The sequence below is a fragment of the Cheilinus undulatus genome, linkage group 19, assembly GCF_018320785.1.
Source record: "Cheilinus undulatus linkage group 19, ASM1832078v1, whole genome shotgun sequence".
NCBI lineage: Eukaryota > Metazoa > Chordata > Actinopteri > Labriformes > Labridae > Cheilinus > Cheilinus undulatus.
This window is the reverse complement of record NC_054883.1, coordinates 8,048,835-8,071,764: the sequence shown is the minus strand read 5'-3', so window position 1 is coordinate 8,071,764 and position 22,930 is coordinate 8,048,835. Positions and strand designations below refer to the sequence as shown.

Below are 22,930 nucleotides of genomic sequence, written 5' to 3'. Positions count from 1 at the left end.
GTATTAAAGAGCATTAATAATCACAAGAGGCTCAGTGTCACTCAGAAGTCTCCACATCACTAAGGCAGACAGTGTTGTGCTGCTGGGCATGTTGTGCTGTGTGAAAGTGCTTACACGCTCCCTCAGACAACCAAAGGGAATAATTAAAGACAGAAGATGGAGGCAGAAGAATGGAAAGCAAATCCCATTGTTTGGGCTTATTTCATCCCACTGAATTTCTTTCTCTCACTTTCTTTCGTTTCTCTTCTCGCATTCCTCTCCAAATGCACTGTGGGTATGTGGCGCGCTATCAAAAGCATATGTAAGCGAAGCAGCGCAGAACAAAAGCCCTATGATGTCCTCCTCATACCCACATTGTCTTTTGATTATTCTACAATCATTTGATATCTGCGTAAGTTGGAAAGGAAGGGAAGGCTTAATAATCCCATAATATACACTACTTTAGCTGCTCAGAAACCACAATGCAATGCTTATTCTTGATTTGTTCTCCTTTTCTCCAATGATTCCTTCAAGCCTTCAATATCCAAGTTGTTACCAAAATAATCCGCAATTAAATTCAAATTTAAGGTGAACTAGACTATTAGAGCAACTCTACTCCACTCCATTTCTAGAGCAGTAAATGCAGCCCTTCAATCTCTCTCTGCTTTTACTGTCAGTCAGAGAGCACTCAGTCATCTCCGTGCATCAGGCCCCGCAATATTGATTTTTCCACCCACTGAAACAGCCGCATGAACATAAATTTTGCATGAGGCTTTTACTCGCGGCCTCCGCTTTGGTCTGACGACACATGATGGGACCATGAACACGCTGTAATAACCTAGTCTGTCCTGCCAGGCAGACGGCCTCTGCTTTTCTTTTTTTTTTTTTTTTTAACAAGAGGGCGTGGGTTTAAGCACCTTGTGGACTCTGAAGGACAAAAGCAAGAGACCCCTAGCCGGGACCTAGACTACAGGGTCCTGTTCAGGTAGTATTTACACTAGAGTGAAACTCCTGTGTGCACATTTATGGGGATATCTCATGGACATGAGAGCTAGTTGGTTTGGTCACGGGTTATAGTCAAAAGCCAGAAAAATAAAACACCACTCAACATTTTTCTCATATTAGCATCTCTTCATTCATGGAAGACATTTTTCACTGGATTTCAAGACACATGTTCGTCATTCCACTTAATGTGGTGCTGATCAGTTCACAAGCCATTAAACAAAGCTGAGCTGCTTGAATTTTTGTGATAATGGCTCAATCCAACATCAGTGTGGAAGACTGACATAAAGCATGCCGAGACACATGGAAGCCGTAACGCTCCATTCAGAATGGAGATAAAAGTGACCCAAATCTGAGTTTTTTGCTCACATGTGACTCATATCAGATTTTTTCTGACAGTATGAACAGCACAAGTCACATTGAATCTGACATTTTAAGATCAGATTCAGGCCACTTTCATATGTGGTACTAAATCAGATTCATATCTGATTGTTGGAATTCGACCACAATGTGAACAGCCAAGCAAGGATATCAGATCTGAGCAAAAGGTCAGAGTTGAGCATTAAGGCCTGCAGTGTCGAAACGGATCAGGATCAGGCCACTTTGGCTACGTTCACACTGCAGGCCTTAATGTTCAATTTAATCATTTCTCAGATCTTTGTTTGATTGTTTGGCAGTTTACACTGCAATTGAATTCCAAAAGATCCACATATCCAAGTCACATTGAATCTGATCTGAAGAGATCAGATTCAATGTGACTTGTGCTGTTTACTCTGTCAGAGAAAAATCAGAAATGAGTGACATATCAGCAAAAGAAACCCTCAGATTTGGGTCACTTTTAACTGCTAGTAGCATTAAAATGAACAAGCTTTGTAAAAATGAAACATACTTTTTAAACATGCTACATTAGTGTTTAATCACCTAAACACACACAAAAAAGTGATTATTATCATTATTTTGTTTACCAAGACTAAGCCTTTTTTTTTTTTTTTTTTTACATAGGGAGGGTCCCCTCCATGGATGCTGCCATCTTGGATTTGGCATTGTGCACGTTTCTGAGATACCACAGAAGGAAAGAAATAACAGATACACGTTTTTATTTTAATTTTTGTATTATTTATTTATTGACTTATTTATTTATTTATTTATTTATTTATTTTTTAAGGTTGGTGGCCACATTATCACCGGAGAAATGAGCACCACATCCTACAATTGACTGTTAGATCCCAATATCCCAAATTGCCCCTTTACGTGTGCTATACTAGTTTAGAATTATTTTCTGCGTTCAAAACTGGGATTCAGATGTTAATTTGAGTTTGCAGTACTTAAACTAAATCATCTTCTTTGAGTGTGCAGTACTTCTAACACTGCACTTGAGACACATTTCCCCCTCTGCTACCTATTAAGTTCATTCTGAAAGGAAACATAAGAGTGCTGCATGGGTGCAGCAATGAATGCATGTGCATATCTGCAGCTGATCAGACTTAAGAAGTGAGAGAAAGTTGAGCATCCCTCCCATTAATGTTTGAGAAAGGGAGACGTCTAATGTGGAATTTGAACCTCTCCTGTTTAACAGTTTTTATGCGGTTGATGTTTTTCTGCACTCTATGCATTTAGAATCATTACACATCCACAACAACCCTCCTTGCACAGATCAGCTGTTGCACCCTAACCACTGAATGTTGAGTGACACATTTCAAATCTTAAGAAGTTAAGTAAAATAAAGCCACTTTTACACAAAAGTTGAAATTTACTGAAAGAGACACACTATAACCTATTTGTGTCAAAACTTTAACAATCTCCTTTGCTTCCTTTGTATTTATCTGATCAGAAAATGGCCCAGAAAAAGCCACACAGACTAAAAAAATCTTCATAACCCCACCCTAAATTACGGCGATGCCAACTCACACTGGAGTAGATTTACTTTTGGCCGTCTGTGTGCGCTGAAATATGGTAGGGAATTGTTACTCCACACATTTTGAACATGATTTATGCAGGATTTAAAACATAGACTTCCCAAAGGCCCTTAGGTAATAGTCGTCCTGTGTGAATATGGCATAAGAAACAGTTACAAAAGGAAATGACTGATAGAACAAAAAGACTTTCGACTTGTCCTTTGTGCTTTTGGTGAGTTTTCTCAACTGAACTGAGAATAAAATTAAGGGAAAGGTTAATTGACTGCTATAATAATGATAGAAAATAAAGAACTTTTGGTAGATTTAAAATCACGACATGAGCATAACCATGGAAAAAAGAACTTGTTATAGAATATAAAGGAAATATTTGAATTAGGGCTGAATGATTTGGCAAAATAATCGAATTGCGATTTTTTTTTCATTTTCATATTTGATAAAAAGTATAAAAATTAAGAAAGTAGGATTTTTGTAGACTAGTCTAAAAACAGGCACTTGAATGATTGCATAATTATGTAATGCATAACATCTCTGCTACTGCAAAAACGTTTTAAACTGGTATTTTTACATACATTTCAGGTTAAAGAAATATTGCACCTTTTGCAATTTGAAAATTGCAGCAGGCCATATTGCGATTTTATCTGATTTTCAATTATTTGCCCAGCCCTGATGAGAATGGTAAATGTTTGATCTCACAAGGTCCAGAGCACTTGACTTGTCCACTGAGCTGACTGAGACATTAAGGAGCAGTGGTGAACTTATTTTATATCACTGTGGCTGTAGGGACATGCTGCAATGCCTTAACCAAAGTGTTCTGAAGGTCTAAAAAAGCATGCAATATTGTGAAAAAAAAAATGTAATGCACTAATTACTGACCTTAAGTAATCCCAGCCCTAGCAAGCAGAGGATGATCTTTAAAAGCCTCAGAGCTAAGGGAATAGAAAAGAACTGTATAATAGTGCAACACTTCTTCATATTGGAGGCTAATCATTCATGTAATTGCAAGGTAGTTTGAATTATTTCCAATTATCAAACTTGGTCCAATTCTATTCCTCTACTAAGGCTGGCAGAATGTTCCAAGCTTCAGGGCTTTTTAATGCCAAGTTTTTTAAGTGCTACCATTTCCATTATTTTGATAATTGGTGGTATTGGCAAGGCCTAAAAATCTGTTTCATAAGACAAAGGCAGACATGAACGCATTTATTTTGGACTGATCAGGGTTTTACAACATGATGCTACAAATTAAAATCTTTCTTTTAGAAGACTTCTTGATAATTGGACACCTTAAAGCAATCCATTAAAACAAACTTACTTATTTTGTGTTAAGTTTTCTGGTAGTAGATGTTTCCTCCACTAAGTTTTAAATAACTTTTTAGTTTTTACATCATTAATTAGACATTTTGTTTTAGCCCTAACAAAAAGAGAAAGTAACAACAGACTTTTGTCTCCAAGGTCCAATATTTGCTGTTTCCTCTCCAGCTCTGACACCAACCATCTAATTTACCTGATCAACGAACCTTCAGAAGAAGAGAGTGAAAGTAAATTGAGAAATGATGACAATACAGTCTTTGGTTGGAGATAAAAATGTGCACTCTTTAATCTCATTAGCTCATAAAATTGCAGCAGATGTTGGTTTACAAGAAACGTATTTTCCTAAGGAAGGAAATCTTTCTTTGCTCTGACTCCCTGAATTTCTCCTAAGGGCCCCAAGAGGTCCCTGGACCACACTTTGGAAATCAATAAACTAGCGTTAGCAACACACAAAAGGGCAGTATTATCGAGCACAGAGGGATTTCTTGTATGTGTAACATCTCCATGGAGAGGATTTGATTCTTTGAAATGCTTCCCCCAGAGTGAGAATTGTACAACACAGCTTGATATTGCCTTGCATCACAAAGTGAAAGCATTATCTCTGGATCCCTACAAGCCGTGTGGTTTACTCTCTCAAATCCTGTGGCTCCGCGACTCCGCTCAAATCTTAACTGCTTTTATTTTTTTATATTTTCTGTAGTGGCTGAGTTCCTCCTGCTGCAGGACTAAAACAGTGATATTGCCTGCTGTGGCTCTGAGTAATGTTTTTATTCAGTAGCTCACTAGTTCCTTTAACATTTCATTTTCTGCATGTTTACTCCAGACATTACAAAGGCAGGAATCTATTTTCCATTCCCTTTACATGACTCTAAATTGAACGTATTCTCTGGTTAGAGGAATGTGACACCAAACGTGTGTTCAGAAGTGCTAAGAAGAGCTGTCGTCCTTCTGTTTTCTAGCTTTAATTCCTGCTTCACTTTATGATAAAAACTTCACATTTGGTTTGAAAAAAAGGGTTATTCAGTTGAAATATTGGAATATTCATTGGAATTAGTTTCATGAAGCCAGTGCTATGAAGATGATCAGTAGTGGAATGTCCTTTTAAAAGAAAGTAAAAATTAAAATACCTTAAATGTTAAAGTACTTGGCCACACACTTAACATTCCTTTTACAGTTTATTTCAAGGTTAAATAGATTGTTTTTACTCCACTATATACATATTTGATGGCATAAAAAGTCTCACTGATTAAGTTTTACTTCTCTTGAAAAATTATGAGGATGTTTGATTTATTGAATTACCAAAGGATGTATCAATAGTTTTACTTAGCTTTACCTGGACAAACCATAAGAAGAAATTCTCCAATGTCAATGCATCAGCAATCACAGAACCTGTCAGCAATCATTGTTTATGATTTGGTAGTTGATATATGTTCCTCTGAGAAACAGATTCAGATCTCTCAGAAACTCTGGGGAAGTCATTGGTTTGCATTTAATGACTTTATGGCAAGTTCTTTTTCCATGCAGAGTTACCATCTTCAGTGCTAATGCAGTTTTTTCATCTGTCAGAATAAATGCAAAGCATTTAAGTTAGAGGAGAAGAAGGCTACTTTCAAAGTGTTTCTGTTGAAAGGAGGTCGAATGAATCATTTTTGAAGCAAGAAGTGAGAGAATTCAAACGCTCATTGGCTTGCATGACACAGAATTTAGCTGAAGTTGAGATGTTTGACCTAAAAATTGATTGTAAGCTTCTCTATCATGCAGATACCTGTTTACAGAGATGAATAAATCATTATTAGAATGCCACTCAGAATCCATCATGTTACAAGTAGGTCTGGGCAAAATCGCGAATGAGATTAAATTGTAATATGACCTGCTGCAGTTTACAAATTGCAAAAGTTGAAATATGTCTTGAACATGAAATGTGTCAAATTATCAGTTTAATACATTCATGTTTTGCAGTAGCAGAGATTTTATGCACGTCATGCCAACATTCAATTGTTTTTCTTTTAGAATGGCTTACACAAATCCTCCTTTCTTGAGCAAAAATAATTGCAATTAGATATTTTTAATTGTTCTGCCCCAGTTCATTTGATTTAATATTGATAAAACTTAAAACAGAAGTCATACCCTCAGCCACAATCACCTGATGGCTAGCGGATACCAATTTTTGCCTCCTAACTTCCATAGCCAATCACAGCTCTTTCTCTCAACACAGTGGACCTTTCAAAAATGATGCACTGCACACTAATCCCTGCTTGCATCAGGGATGCATCAATGCAACATGCTGCAGCTGCTGGCAAAGCTTCACCTCCCCCACCCCAGCTACCTCCTTCATAGCATATAGCTGTACCCTCATGTTCATATTCATGCATCTATGGATTAATTGCTTCTAAAATCATTTAATTACTTTCAATATATAGCTAGCGATGTAGCTGCTTGACTAATTTAGGGAGCATCCTTTCAGCAGCACCATCTCTGCTAAGTGAAACTGTAGCTCCATTTTGCATAAAATGGTGATAAAAGTGTTCCTGGCTGATTGTAGGTTAGAATATAGAATGATTTTTTGCTGTAATTTCTTGAAAAATACATAAGATGAGGAACCTCATAATAATCGCATATTAAATCGCAGTCATGATATTGGGGGGAAAAAATTGCAATTAGATTATTTTTGCAAATCATTCAGCCCTCGTTACAAGTGTGGCCAACTTTCCTCCCATACAGTCAGTTTCCTGTAAAGATTGTTGATATTTAATTGGTCAAACCAGTTTTGTAAAAATGGTACCCAGATTGATTGGAATCTTTTCATTATCAGCCAGTTTTGATTGAAAATACATTATTGGAATTATCATAATCCTGGATTCCCTGATCTGATCACCTGGTTAATTCTCTGGCATCCCAACTTTAACTGCTGTTGCTGCTCTGACCGTTGTGTGTTGTGTTAAAATTCCCCAAACTTTGTTGTGACTCCCTCTGGTTAAAAAATTTCCTTCAACGTTGAAACCAGCAGATTACAGCCTGTTAGCTGACTTGCATTAGCTGTTAGCATGTTAAGTGCCAGAACATACAACACTGCTCAAAAGTTTGGGATCCCTTGGAATTTTTCTTGTCTTCCATTGAAACACTCATGAAATTAGTCTGAACAGGAAATACAGCAAATGAACTGGACACGCTGACATTGTTGGAGTTAGAAATAATGATTTTAATGAAAAATATTCTTTAAACTTTGCCTTCATTAAAAAAAAAAAAAAACACCTTTGCAGCAGTTACAAACGTGCAGACCTGAGGTATTCTAGCTGTCGATTTTTCAAGGTAATCTTATGAGATTTCCCCCCATGCTTCCTGGAGCATCTCCTACAAGATGGATTGGCTTGATGGAGTCTTCCTTCATACCATACAGTTAAGCTGCTTCCACAACAGCTCAATAGGGTTCAGATCTGAAGACTTTGTCGGCCACTCCATTACAGTCAGAATTCTGGCTGACTTATTCTTTAAATATTTCGTAGACATTTTGGAGGTGTGTTTTGGGTCATTATCCCAAAGTCCCTTCCACTCGTTTCAAATCTCCTATTCTACCACCTCCGAAGCACCCCAGACCATCACGCTGCCTCCACGTCTCCTGACTCATGGTTTTAAACTCTGTTCTTGCATCTTCTCATTTGTTCTGCATCTCACAAATGTTCTTCTGTTTGATCCAAAGACCTCAAACTTGGACTCATTCGTACACAACAACTTCTTTCGGTGTTCCAGTGTCCAATCTTTTTGCTCCCTTATTACCTCCGCCAAGGAGGTTATGTGATCGGCAGGGTTTGTTAGTTAGTTTGTTTGTTAGTTTGTTAGCAACATAACTCAAAAAGTTATGGATGGATTTTCATGAAGTTTTCAGGAAATGTCAGAAATGGCATAAGGAAGATTGATTAGATTTTGGGAGTGATCCGGATCACTGTCTGGATCCAGGGATTTTTTAAAGGATCCTTTACTATTGGGAGATAGGGCTAATGGAGGAGGTCTGTGCTCTCCGAGTGCTTTTCTAGTTAGTGAAATTGTTTTTAGCTGTGCAGCGTGATTAACTTGGATTAGCAGGAGACTGATGAAGAGGACTGACAGTTGCTGATAACTGTTTGTGAACTGCATGAAATTGTTATTCTTTGGAAAATAAAGAAATTTGCCAGTGATCACAAACTTTTGAGTGGTAGTGTAGCTTATGATGTGTTTGAGGTCCAGATGCTAAAATGACCACGAGGTGAAGGTGAATCCACATGGTGTAACTTTAAGAAAAGGAAGTATTGGAAATTAGTTCAGTTGTTTAAATGTATCATAACTTGATCAGTTTCATACTGCAAGTGAGTTAATATCTTGAGTCTTTTTGTTTTTTATTTATCAGACTGCTTGCACTGTATTTATTATTTTTCAGTCTTAATAATTGTGTTTATTATTTTCCATAAATGAACACATGAAATAAATGAATCATCAAATTGTACATTCCAGTTTTCCTTACTGTAGGATGCTTGATGCATTGCTCATTTGAAGGTTTTTGTTCTAAGATGTTGAACAACGGAAGTAAAAGCATTTTGTGGAGTAGATAAGGATAACTTTGTGCTCCTTTTATCAAGCTGCTCTTCCACCTGTAGGAGGCTTTAGTGCACTACAAAGCTAAATAGACTAACAAACCATAAACCAGCTGATATATCAAAGCACAAGCATGACCAGTGTTGTATCGATGATTGGCCGATCTCACTGATGGGTGATTAGTGTTTGACTGCAAGAAACCTGATCAGGGCGTTCCTACAGCTTGGATTAAAACTTTTCGAACAAAAATAAGAGCACTTCACATGCTGAAAATTGAGGCCTCAGTATACAGATGAAGAGATTAATGAACCACTGATCACAGTCAGATTTATTAGCACATACTGTATATTAATTTGGAATTTACAAGTATGTCAGCGTGGAGTTATGACACATTCTTAGTCTTAGGCCACTGACAATTTAATTTAACAGCATAATTTTAATTTATAATGCCAAACCTTTTAGAAATCTCAATTTTTTGGCATGATAACGTTCCCATGCACACTTAAACGGAGTGAAATCATGCTCTCATTGGAGAGAAAAACAGCTTATTAAACAGTCAGCTCTAACGGCTCAGTATGAACAGGGAAAGAAATGTTTAAAACACTAATTTTACACTTGTGTGCATTTAGTTTTGATAGTTGAATTGAATTGAAACCATAGAACAAGCTCTGCTACTAGCTGAAAGAAGGCTTGTATAAAAAATTACCTACAAAAACTTCAGCACAGTCTCAAGAGGAGTTTGAGATGAGCTACTTGCAAAGAGAGCTGACATTGACTACTGGTATGTCAATAGAAGCCACTTCGTTCTGAAAGTTGTCTTTCAGTTGAACTGAATACATAAAATGTATGTCTTTTATGTTATATATATAATTTTGGTTCATGAAAAAAAAATACCAAAAGCAAACATTATCTTCCCCTCTTCTTTTTGAAAAGCTTTTTTCGGTTCAGGCTTTTAGGAGAGTTTTGAGGATAACTTTTCAAGGAAAATCCTGACTGACAGACTCATCATTAATGAAAATGATCTCTGTTGTGTTTTCAATGTGACCAAAGGTGATAGAAGTTAACAGCGAGGTGCAGAAAAAAGTGAATTTTATCCACTCCATCCAAGTACAAGTGCTCTGATTTAATCCACAGAGTAAAAATGACCTTCCTTTGACCACCTTTGTAATTACCACATCTCATAGAGTCTAAATCTCCTTACCTCCAGTGGAGTAATTATCAGTGTGACTCACTGAAAAGGCAATTGAGACAGCGGTTTATGGACTCCCATAGTGGAACGTGAGGCAGAGCAGTAATGGGGAGCTTGTTTGTCCCCTCTCACCTCTCTTGTTAGAGAATGGCAGCTGTGTTTAGATGAGAGCAGTTCCTAAAGAATACAAGGTGGGTCACTTTGGATGTTTTTATTAACTCCTGACAGGCTCCTCTGACGTCTCTGATTAGCTCTTAAATTACAGCGCTCTAAGTGATGCTAAAGACACATACAAAAGCAGCTTGCCAGGCATTTATCTGCTCCTCTGATAATGTGTCAGACCGAGTTGAAGAGGTGATGCACTTATTTCAGCTGAGAACTACTTCAGTAGCAATAGCCATCTCTGTAAGTAAGCACACTTTCAACACATGTATTTAATGGAATTATTTATACAAAAGCTCATTCAAATTCATGTATTCTTTACAACCCAAAGCGTTCTTAAGAATTATGAATTAAATTTTTTCTTTTAATGCCCAGAAAACTCTAATTTCCCCAACATTGGATGAGATATTGCCCTTCGTTTGACCTTATTTAATGCTGTGTGAAAGACACAAATACAGTAAAAGTAAGCCTGAGTCCTTTTGTGCAGATGTGATTAAAAGTTACACTGCTGTCATTCTTCATATTGGCCTTGACTGGGCCTTTTCTAAGGCTTATAATATGATGAGCACCAAGTCACATATCCTTTCATGAGAGCCCAAATGCTTCAATAGATGTTTTTGTAGTTCTGAGAAAGCGTATAGTTACAGAGGCAGTTAGTTTAATATGAGTTTATATTTAGGCATTATACAGTGAAATGAAGTGATGAAAAAATAGAATCATTAAATCAAACTGAAAGTCTTTTGTAATGATTTTAGAGGCAAAACTTTCAAAGGTTCCAGTGGTAGCCATATCTGTTGTTCCATGTCAAAAGTTTTATTCTGAATTTGGATTGTGAACTTTTTTATGATTATGTAAAGTTAGTTTTTTAAGTTTTAATGTGTTTTTTTTTTTTTTAATTCAATTCATGTGGTAATTTAGCACCGTTCTCATAAGCTTCTTTTGATTTCAGTTCTACTACACCACCATTATAAATCTACAATGTCTGTGTTGCATTTCTTACGTTGGTGTCCCAGTATGTCACGTCACATTGCATTACAGCATAGAGGAACACGAAGAGGGAGCTCAAGGGACATGACTTGTAGACTTAATGGTTAACAGTAGAGCCCGACCGATTGATCAGTGGGCCGATTAATCGGGCCGATTATAGCGTATCATAGATTAATCAACATCGGCCAATATGTAGCCAATATATTAACTTTTTGCTGCGCAGGATTTTTTCTCTCCTGTGTGTGTGTCTCTGCTGAACTCAGCCCAAGTGCCTGGTCCCTCCCCCTCACACACAAGCAGCTCTCTCTCCCCTACTCAGGCCCGTCCACACAGAGACAAAGGTTTTTTGTCGTATTGTTTCATCCACACGGAAACGGCATTTTGGGTGTCTGTAAATGATACTTTTTGAAAACGGGTCCCAGAGTGCATAAATCCGTAAGCGACTACTGTTTCTTCTCCGTGTGGACAGCTATCCGCATCAGTGTAGTTCTCTGAAGACGCCTGCGCGGGTCCGACCAAAACAAGCATGGTGGACTACAGGGTTGTGTTCGTGCTGCAGAAGCTACTGAGCTTGTTGAGGCTTTTACAGCAAAATGTGAGGCTCTTTTACCACCACCGCAAAATGCATACACCATATGTTCTTAAATCCAACGTGGAGAACAACCAGTAGGGCAACGGAAAGAAAGTTTGTGTCAGTTTTCTGTGAGCTTCTTCTTCTCTTTTAGTGCATTACTGTGGTAGCAATACAGCACCACACACAGGCTTGGCATATACACTACAGCGTTTTCAGTGGTTTAAGTTGCATCTTTGTGAAATAAAGATAAATGCAACTGTTAATTCACATGCCCGCCATTATGCAATAAAAGACTATTTTACAGCATTTTAACGTTGTCCAAGTTGCATCTTTGTGAAATCAACAAAGATAAATGCAACTTTTAAATTAGTATATATCCTGTGTATATCAATGTTCTTATTCCATATATCAGCCGACATATCGGTTATCGGCCAATATGTCGGATATCGACTGATACATCGGATATCAGCTTTTTTTTAGTCCCCGGTATCGGTATCGGCATTAGCCCAGAAAATCCCATATTGATCAGGCTCTAGTTAACAGACGTAGGGTCAATCCCATTTCTAGTCCTTCCCCTTGGTTCGTGTTCATGTCAGGGTGTCCCAATTCTCTATAGAATTGAGGGCTAGGGCTAAGGGCTAAGGGCTACATAGCCCTTGAAACGAAGAGTTTTCAGGACAACACTTGAAACCAAGAGGAATGATGACTTGCAAAATGGCACAATGGACAATGAAAGAGGCGTGTAAATTTATATATTTTCAGCATTTATAAATGGTTATAGAAAATACAACAGTTGTGTGGTCCTAAATATTCAATCTTTAGCTACTAGGGTTGGGAGTTTATTGTATGTACATATGTAAACACTATTAACTGTATAAATATATAGAGACGATCAAAACTGAGATCCACAGTATGAACAAGATGGTCGGTGCTTTATTATCACCTCTGATGACGCACTGTTTATCGGCAATGTGTGATGATGAACAGTAGAGAGTGGCGTCTCGTTTCTTGAAGGAAGGTTTTCACCCCTACTCCTTACCCCTCTGGGCAAAGGGAAGGGGTAGACTAAGGGGAAGGGTTAAGGGATAGAAATGGGATTGGCCCTTAAGCTTGTATAGTATATTTCTGCCCGTCTGACCACTCAAAGCACATTTGCATTGCACAAAATTAGCCATTCACTCAATTCACTCCACATTCATACACTGATGGTAAAGGTCACCATATAGAGTGCCCCTCATTATTAGCTAATCCAATTCATATGCATCCACATCTGCACATCATTCATGCAACATGGGAACAAATTGGGCATGTGACTGTAGGTCTGGCTGATCAAACATTTACTACTGATCCACAGTAAAGTGAAAGCTTCACATAAACACATACTGTCATGAACACTTGGTACCGTTCAGCCTCGCCAGCTATGATGTTACACATCATCAGCTTGTTCCTCTCACTACACTTCTGTCTCTACTTCCAGTAGTGACTCAAGTGCAGAATGGCTTCACCCTCCTCCTTGTTGTTTTAAAAAATTACACAAGGCTTAACAGTGACACAAGTATCCTTCCTTCAAAAGGAAGTGCCATTTGAAACATATTTTGTTCTCCCTCAGTTGTAAGTGGGTGGGCTTATCTCTCCTCCCCTGTGTGATGACAGGGCTTGCAGTTGAAAAGGTTGAAGCTTCAAGTAAGAAAAAAACATTTATAAAGCATCTGTAAGTCTCTCATAGACACATAAACAAGCAGAGGAGAGAATCATCCTATCCTAACCATCAGTGTGAAAACAGCTGAGAACAACAAACCCAGAGGGAGTTTGACTTCCCTCTCTTTTAGACAACAAAGTGTTGCATATCATATCTCTAAAACTTTATCAAGGGATGTAACGTATTTTGTTAACCAATTCTTGTGCCTAACTCTGTTCTCTCAGCTATGCTCTGTATGCAAACAAACGAAGAATGTGACTATAGTATCTAAGTCAACCAAGCAATGCTTTCTGCAGTAGATGTTCTGTTAGAAATTCCCATGTGGGTTTTATTGAAAACCTGTAGCAGTTACCTTAATGTTGGAAAATACTTAAAGTTTTAACAGGTATGAAATAGACTTCTCATATGATGATCATGCATGCTACTGATTGTGGAAAGGTACTTAGAAGGCTAATTCCCATGTTTATTACAGAATAGCTGACATAATTGTACATCATCAACCAATTCAAGTGCAAACCTTTGTGGGCGTAACAGTGGCATTTTATTCAAATCTGGAATCCTTTTTTTTTTTTTGAAACCACTAATTTCAAACATAACTATCTTGAACCTAACCATCTTGCAGTCTAGCTGTTAGGCTGTGCCTCATGTTTGCATGCGGTCCAGGTTCAAGTCCAACTTGTAGCTCCCTCTCTCACCCCTGTTTTCTGACTGTCCATTGTTGCTCCTCTATCAATAAAGTGAAAAGAAATTTCAAGAAAAAGTTTAAAGAAAAATACAATATCTGTTTTTTGAATGATCAGTAGAATGGAAAAGCACTGCAACTTTGAAGACATAGTCTGTTACAGACAGATGTGAAGCAGAGGGATGACTTCATCAAAAAATCGCAGTTAAACTCCTGTATACTGTAGAGTTCCACAAAAACATTGACATTGTTTCAGTTTGTGAATGCTTAGGTGCAATTTAGACAGTGTTCAGGAGTTTACCTGTAAGTTTTAATAATTATAATCAAGAAAAAGTACAATATTGGGTTTCCCAGGGACTACAATTTTTGTTGCGCTGGTATGAAATTGTATTAGTATTCTTTGATATCTACTGGTACAGTAAATCTAAAATTCTGATAATGTGAGAACCTTATTGATAGTGCTGATTAGCCTTTGGTGGGGGCTCCCCCCTTTTAGCTAATTCTGTAAAATTCCTTGTACAATGTGAAAGCAAAAATAAATTAAGCAACTTCTTAATAGGCTAACTTATTTTTTAACTATTTATGTTCCCTTTTTTCATTTCATCCAGTGTGTTTTAGTAAACAACCTTTTGTTATTTATGTTTTGACCATAATCAACACCAAAAAAGGATATAAAATGCTTTAAGATTTTTTTTCTCTTTAGTTTATTATTCCATTTATTGTATTTCGGGGGGTATGTGTGTCTGTGTTTTGTGTGAGATTAGCATAGGAAAATACTTAAGATTTCATTATGCAGTCATTAATAACTTCTGAAACATGCCTGGAAAATTTCCCAAGATGATCTTAATGGACATACTGAAATGAAAACAGATGATCTGTAGAGAAAGTAAGGTCTATAATCTAAAATTTATCCTGTTATCTTTTTTTCTTCCATGAGTCTGTCGCTGTATGCAAAAGTGTGTTGTATGAATTTAAATTTAATCTCTTGTTTCTTATTTTGTGTTTGAACTTCTTTTGTGGGTTTATTTCTCATTTATTCATTTATTTTGATTTGTTGTTAAACAATTATGGTTATTTCAGAGGAGGTTTGGAATATGTGGATGGGATTTTGGGCTGGAGTTTGGTAGTGTTCTCCTGTATGTTTGGTTCTGTTATATTCTGGCTGATGTACACATGGTGAAAATAAAAATAGAATTTATTAAAAACAAAAGAGGCGACTAAAATATGACAATGAGAAGGATGAGACTGAGACTAGTTGCAAATAGATCTGTAATCATAAAACTTAGCAAAAAAGTAAATTTTGTTTCTTCAAGGAGACTGAATGAGACAGTTGCTGGACTGTCAGGCATTCAAAAGCCATGATATAGTATGATGCTTTACATTCATATTCATTTTACTAGCTGGCTGATTAATTTAGGTCAGGGAGCAAATGTTTTTATCAAAACCAGTGATGAGGACTTTTTATTGACTAGAACTGCACTAAAATATTTTTTAGATGTTATTGACTACGACTTGACTAAACCTGTATGGGTCAAAAATGACTAAAATGTGACTTAAAGTAAAAGGCCTTTAAATCTAAAACTTCAGACAGAATTTAAAATAGCTGCCCAAATCGACACTGAACAAGTGTAATTTGCAAGTGTGCAAATTGAAAACCATATTAAAACAAACTGGCTTGGATATATCTATCAAGAAATATGTCTAGATCAGGGTGTCAAACCCAATCATAGCAGGGGCTGGATTCTGTATTCAAGTTTAACCTGAGGGCCTAACAGGGTCAAATTTTTAACCATAAACTCTCAACCTCATTTCACCAGTAATAAAATATGAAATGATTTTGAAATTAAAAGAATAAAAAAAGATAAGTTTAAAGGCTCAAAATCTGAGAAAGGAATATTTATTAGTCCAAAAAAGTCAAAACATGAAATTGAAATAAAAAAATAATGTTTTTAAAAGGCAAATATATTAGAAAGAAAGTCACAGTCATGAGTTTAAAAGTCAAAATATGATTCAAATTTTTAAACTGAGAGTCTAAAAAGTCAAACTGGGATTATAAAGTCAAAGTTAGGAGTTGAAATTATGAGATGAAATAAAAACTAATTAGTTAAAAAGGTCAACATATGATTTAAAAGTTGAAACTATGAATGTAAAAGTTCAAAATATTATATGAGAAGTCAAAATTATGAAATGAAATGCTCAAAATATGAAATAAAAAGTCACAATCCTAAGTTTGAGCCCTAACTGTGAGATGCAAAATTGAAATGTATAATTATTACACAAATCAATTTCTTTTCCTATATTCCTGACTTTTTTCCTTATTTTTATTCCTTATTTTTCAGATTGTACGGCTTAACAAGGATATCTTAAATTATCAAGGATAAGTGTACATTTTTGTATTTCTGCAGACCTCATAATGATGGGCCAATTAAAATAGAATTATGATATAATCATGCGGGCCAGATTTAACTGTTCCATGGGCCGGATTTGGCCCCCGGGCCTTGAGTTTGACACCCCTGATCTAGAAAATATATATATTTTTTATAAACAAAAGGAAGATAATACACATTATCACATTATCCTGAAATATTTGTTAACACTGTAAAATAAAGTTTGACTTTAGCCTGGACTGCTACTGTGCACATACAAATGATACATAAGATAACTCATAGGGAACTGTTGTAAGAGTAACTGTTGTGCATCAAGAGGAAAACAAGGAGTCAGGCTCAAATCAGCCTCAGAGAGAAAAGCACCGTAATAGGAGGGTTGGCAGGGACTCCTGAGATAGCGCTGGTAATGAGAGAGCAGGCTGCTTTTTCTCCCCCCACCGCGCTTCACTCCTGAACCACACAGGAAACAAAAATAGCATTTTGTCTGACGAATGAGCCGGCTTTGACCTAGCCTTTCGACCTCTGACAATCAGTCTCGCTCTGTCCTCCAGTACTTCAGAAGCCGGGGCCGGGACAGTCAAAGATAACAGTTGATTTCTTCTGTGGCACTAAAGTGAAAAAGCTCTGAGAGAGAGATGGCAGACAGTTCTTCAAAGCGCTGAGGTTGGAGGCCTTTCGACTTCTCAGTGCTGGTGTTTCAAACTCCCAAATGAGTGTTGTTAGCTGTTTAAATGGAGCACAAAATGCAGCCTTTCAGCTTGTATCTGGTCATTTAGCTGCATGATACTCCTCATTCCTTATTACCAACATTAACATAGGCCAGTTGTGACAGCAGTGAAAGTGGGACCCATGCTCTTCCACCCCCCAGGCGTGATGACTAAGTGGGAGCGCTGCTTGCTTCATGGTCGTAGAACCAGTGAATATGAAACACAACAAAGAGACAGTGGGAGATATAATGAGCACTATAGGATCCCGGCACCCTTTTGGCCTCTCTCCATCATAAGTGAAGCTCTCGCTCTCATCCTCGGCCTTGTGTCTGCTGGAGGAAGGAGCACAAACAATTAGCTGAGACAAGCCGTTTGGATTATGTGCTCAAGCAAAGCAATCAGACAGCTGCAGTTAAAAGAATGAGCTTCAAAATGCCAGTTGCCCCGTTAGAGGGGAAGGGAGGGTCAGTGGTCCTGACAGTCTTAACAAGATGACAGAATTTATAAAGCACTGCTGTTAAAGAATATAGTACCTGCGGTGTAGCCCTTATAATAAGGCCACATGGGGCTTCTTCCATATTCCCTCTGTATTTGTTTTCTTTTGCCTCATATTTTTTGTTGTACCTCTTGTTCCTAGGCGTAATGGTTGGCGCTGGAGGAAATTCTGTGATCGTCTTTGATCTTTGCCCAGTTTCGATAATTTTTTGACAGAAATCTCATTTTACTCCCCTTTTGTTTTCTCTGTCTGTGCTCCCTTTTATTCCATCTTTAAATAGGGCTCAACATTTTGTCGTTGTGAAGTTGCAAAGGAAAAGAGCCGGTCCTGTCAGGGGCTCGGCGCTCGCCAAGACAACTTGCCCCAACATTTCAAGTGAGAATTGGACTCTCGCCGTTTGCGCGGATGATATATAATTCATAGTGGGGGTGTGAGAGAGGTGTCAATGTGTCAGGAGGTAGAAGAAATGTAAAAGTGTACTGTTTACTGGCCAAGAGACGCTGGCTTTCTTTTGCTCTGCTCTTCTGCAGAGAGTGAGGAAAGAGGAGGATGATCTGATCTTCATCAAATGTTCATCTGTGCCAGTCCTGCAGTCGTAGTGACCGCACTAATCAAAGACATGTCTACCCTGATGTTTTATTCATCTTTTATGAGGCAACCATACGTAAATTATTTAAGTGCATTGATTCTGTATGTACACAAGCTTGTCTACGCCTGTGTCCACCATTGTTCTGCTGTAATATCAATAGATTATCACAGTCACTCTTTTCAACCATCGTTTGTTATTCAGTTCTTTGTTTTTGCTCTTTTTATAGTTGGCTGTGTGCATGCTTTGTCTGAGTGCTGAATATGTAGGTGAGTAGTACAGGAGCATTTAGCATATGCAACACATTATTTGTACTACATTAAGATGCCAAGTCTTTTTTTTATATTATTGTGTTTAAAACAGATGCTGTCTAGGAAAAAATGTGAGCTACTAGAGCTGAACGATTTGAGAACACATAATTGCAATTTTTTTTCCTTAATATTGCAATTGCGATTTGATATGCAATTATTTCTAAAGTTCCTCATCTTATGTATTTTCCAACAAACACAGGAAATAAATCATTCTGTATTATAACCAACACAATATTAGATAAAAAAGGGCTAAATCATTTTGAAAAAATATCTAATTGTGGTGATTTCGGCTCGTATTGCAAATCAGACATGAATTCTTGTATTGAAGGGAGTGACAACTTTGATGTCATTCTCATATTCAATAAGAAAAACCTACAAAAAATGAAGAAAGTAGGTTTTTGTTGTAGACTATTCTTAAAAAATGGCACTTGAATGACTGCATGATATGTAATGCATAACACCTCTGATACAAAAAGAAGGTTTTAAACTGCTATTTTGGTGCAAATTTCAGGTCAAAGAAACATTACATCTTTTGTGATTTTAAAATTGCAGCGGTCCATATATATTGTGATTTAATCTAATTTGTGATTCATTACCCAGCCCTACTAGCTACCCATTTGCTAATTATAGTCTACTAGGCTATGAGAAAATGCATATTCAACTTACTTATTTCCCAGGAAAACAAAGATTCAACTAGTTCAATCAGGAGAGACTTCATGCAAGTGTAACACTAATTTATTTTACAATTTAATGAAAGTGAAACATGTAAAGCCTTTGCTGATTAGACTCCAGTGCGATGACTTCATGGACTTTGAAGGGGTAGCGAGGCAAACAGCAGGAATAGGATACCCTCCCTTTTTAATCTAGACACTAGTGGTGGTGTTGATGAGCGATGTGGGATCAGATGAGGAGTAGACTTCTGAGAAGCTGGTCCAGGAACCAATGAGGTGGCTTGGAGGAGGAGACTGAGGTATGCAGGATGAGATGAGCAGGAGACCTGTAAGGACCTGGTTAAGATGCTGATTAACTGAATAGAGGTGGCTGGGGTGGAGGAGGATTGCAACGTCCACACTGAATGGCTGGCTGACTGTGAAAGAGAGAATGACAGATTTTAAATCTGACAGGTTCGTGATGATCAGTCAAACTAGGTCATAGTAGAATCTGATTAACGAGTACTTAACAGAGTGAATGCCCATGATCAGCTGATCACCAGAGCAGGAGGAGAGAAAGAATGAACAAGTAGTGAGTAATGAATGAGTAGAAACAGTCTTCCTGCTTGAACTTTCACTGAGCTCTGTTTCTGCCCAAAATTCTACAAAATGCTTATTAACACTCCATATCTAGTCCTGTTAAAGCCATATAAACATAGACGCTACAGTGGGTGGAAGTGGAACTGACTACCTGGTGTCCTATTGGAGGAAGAAGCACTGAAATAATAGATCAATAAATATTTACTTAAATCTAAAAATATAACAAAGAAGTAGAGGTCTTTTAGATGCTTGAAAATGATTCAGATATCACAAAGCTGCATATACAAGGTATGGCTATTGAAAAAACAGACTAATGCTTTAAAACAGTTTTATTTAACAAACACTTTTCAATGTCTTTCTCTTTCATTATACTCCCCTCTGCATCAACACACCGCTGCATTCAGGTCTTCGGCTGATCAAAGCAGTGCAGTAGGTCTTCTTCAGAATGTTGTCTCAGAACCTCTGTCATTCTTTTCTGAACTTCTGACACAGACTCAAAACCTTTGAGCACAGATTTGATCTTTGGATAAAGGAAAACGTCACACAGTGCTAGATCAGGTGAATTGGGAGGGTGATCCAGCTCTGCGATTTGTTTATGAGCCAGAAACTACTTTACTAAGAGTGCTGTGTGAGCTGGTATGTTGTCTTGATGAAGAATGAAACCATTTTGTCCTCAGTGGTCTCTTTCTTCAGACTTTTCCTCACAGCTTTTCTAGAACTTGTTTGCAGTCATGTTGATTCACCATTGACCCTTCTGGAACCCACTACTCCAAAATTATACTCTTAATGCCAAAGATAATGGTCAGCATGGCCTTGGATTTGGACTTTCTTTGTCGTGCTTTCTTCATCCTTGGTGACGAAGGTGCTGTTTTGTCTCAGGAATGTATTTGAAGATCAAAGTTTCATCGCATGTAATCACTCTGCACAAATTTGCTTGTGTTCTTCCTTTTGATTAGGAGTCAGAAGTTTTGCAAAATTTGCCAAACCGTCTCTTTATCGCCGGAGACCATTTCTGCTATCATTCTTATACTGAGTCGTCGATCATTTTGAACGGTTTGTTCAATTTGTTTAATGTTTTCAGAAGTTTTCGATGCGCATGGGTGGCCAGAACTTTAATCGTTTCAGACATCCTCTCTGCCTTCACAAAATCTTTTGTGCCGTTTAAACACATGACGAGCAGTGTTCCCCATACACTTCAGATAATGTCCCAAAAGATTCAGCTGTGTTTTTTTGTGTAATTTCACCACAAATTTCAACTTTTAAGATAATCATTTTCTGACACCATCCACACTTTAAAAGTGTCTATATTGGTCCACACTACAAATAATTAAAACATTTTTCAAAGTCATTGATATTACAATATGACAGAGCTGCATAAACTCTTGAAAATCTGTGGTAAGGTGGATCTCAGCTGGAAAGAACAAAGCAGAGATTCAACCTCTAAGTAGGGTAATGAATACCGATGAAGAATGGATGGACTATGTGTCCTTCAGGAACACCTTAAGACACAGCTGGGAGCTCTAACTCAGTAGACAACTTCACTCATGGTGCAAATGTGTCTTATTTCAAAAACAAAAGCAATCCACCAGAAGCATGAGCAAAAGAGACCCAGCAGGGATCACTGTACAACAGGCAGCATCCAAACACAACTAAGCACATCTAAAACATATCTGGATACTCTGCCCAAGGGCATGATGGGAAACTCCACTCCACTGATTTCAAAAAATGTACTTAAAGGGCAAGTACCAAAAAACCTACTTAATGACTGTTATCTGAGTAAATGTAATTAGTTACCTTCCACCCCTGGGACCTAGGCTATCCTCTTAAAGAGCTGGCCTTCATACATGAGGAGCAAACCTGGCCGCTAGGGTATCAGCCTCCCTAATTTAAAGCTTTTAATGCATCATTTGTGTATTGGAGGTGTGGTTATTACAATATCCCAGGGTTGGCTGAAGCTGTGGTGAAAGGGCACGATGTTATATCTTCTCACAGGACCCTGACAATGCCCTGCATTCATACTTTTCTTCTTATCAGCTGTGATCAGCTTCAGTTTCTGTATTCAGTCCAGTGTGTCAAGTCCTGTCAAATGTCATGGATCAGGTCTTGTCCCCTCAGAGCTTGAATTATAGCTTTAATCCACAGAAAATCACATTGGATCCTATTGTGGTCATCTGTTGTAGTCATTCTTCAGTTCTTGCAACACAGCACACTCACAAATTTACTGTCTGTTGTGTCCTGTCATAAAAGGAACAACATATTATAAATGCATTAGTTAAAATGATTGTTTTCCTATCTATTTTATACCTTATACATTTAGGATGTTCTATGGAAGGTCTGTCTGTCTCTTCTCTAGTTAAGCAGCCGTGAAGGTCAGCGTTGATGGTTTTTTAGCCCAATTCTTCACTCATAGTATTGGATTCACACCATAAGTAGCTGTCATTTGTTTCCAATGTCAAAGTATGGATTTCTTTTGACATTCAATCCAAATCTTTGTGTCAACTGACTGAAAATCCAGTAAATTTCGATTTCAGTTGATTTCAGTCGCCTGCCATAGAAAACCACCATGAACATTTATTTCAGATGGACACTTGAAGTCCATGAGAATATCTGAGGGCTTGCAATCTCGCTCATCCTGAGTGTTACCCACTTTTTTTCAACAGCATAAAAATTTATAAGCATTTAAATGTTGAAATTAGGATCTAATGGCGTTCCATTATTGGATCCAATTAGTTAATGGGTTTATTTCTGAAGTCTTCCACTGAAGATGGATGTCTTTTTCCTATGAGATTTTAAGCCATTAAAGCAAAGATTCTGACATTCTCCGATTGACAATGAAGACTTTTGGCTCCAGAGAGAGCAATTATATCAGTCAGGCTTGATAGCTTTGTCCTCCAATCGGCTAAATTAAATTCAGAGGCTCTATCATGCTGGCTAAAACCCTGGAGGATCTTGTTGTGTCTCCATGTTATTTACATGTCTCTCACTATGCACCCTTTGCATCCCACACCTCCATGTGTGCATATGTTTCTATCAAAAGTGTGAGCATGTTCTTCAAATAACGATGGCTTTCAATTCACATGCTCAAACGCATTCATTTGTGTCTGTTGCCTACGTTACAGAGGATTAAAA

General features: G+C 37.6%; 1 protein-coding gene across 1 annotated transcript in view; it reads left to right on the top strand.

The window, feature by feature from the left end:
• The window catches only part of pou6f2 (POU class 6 homeobox 2), a 122,312-nt gene that overhangs the window by 46,455 nt on the left and 52,927 nt on the right, over positions 1-22,930 (top strand). The window lies entirely within an intron of this gene.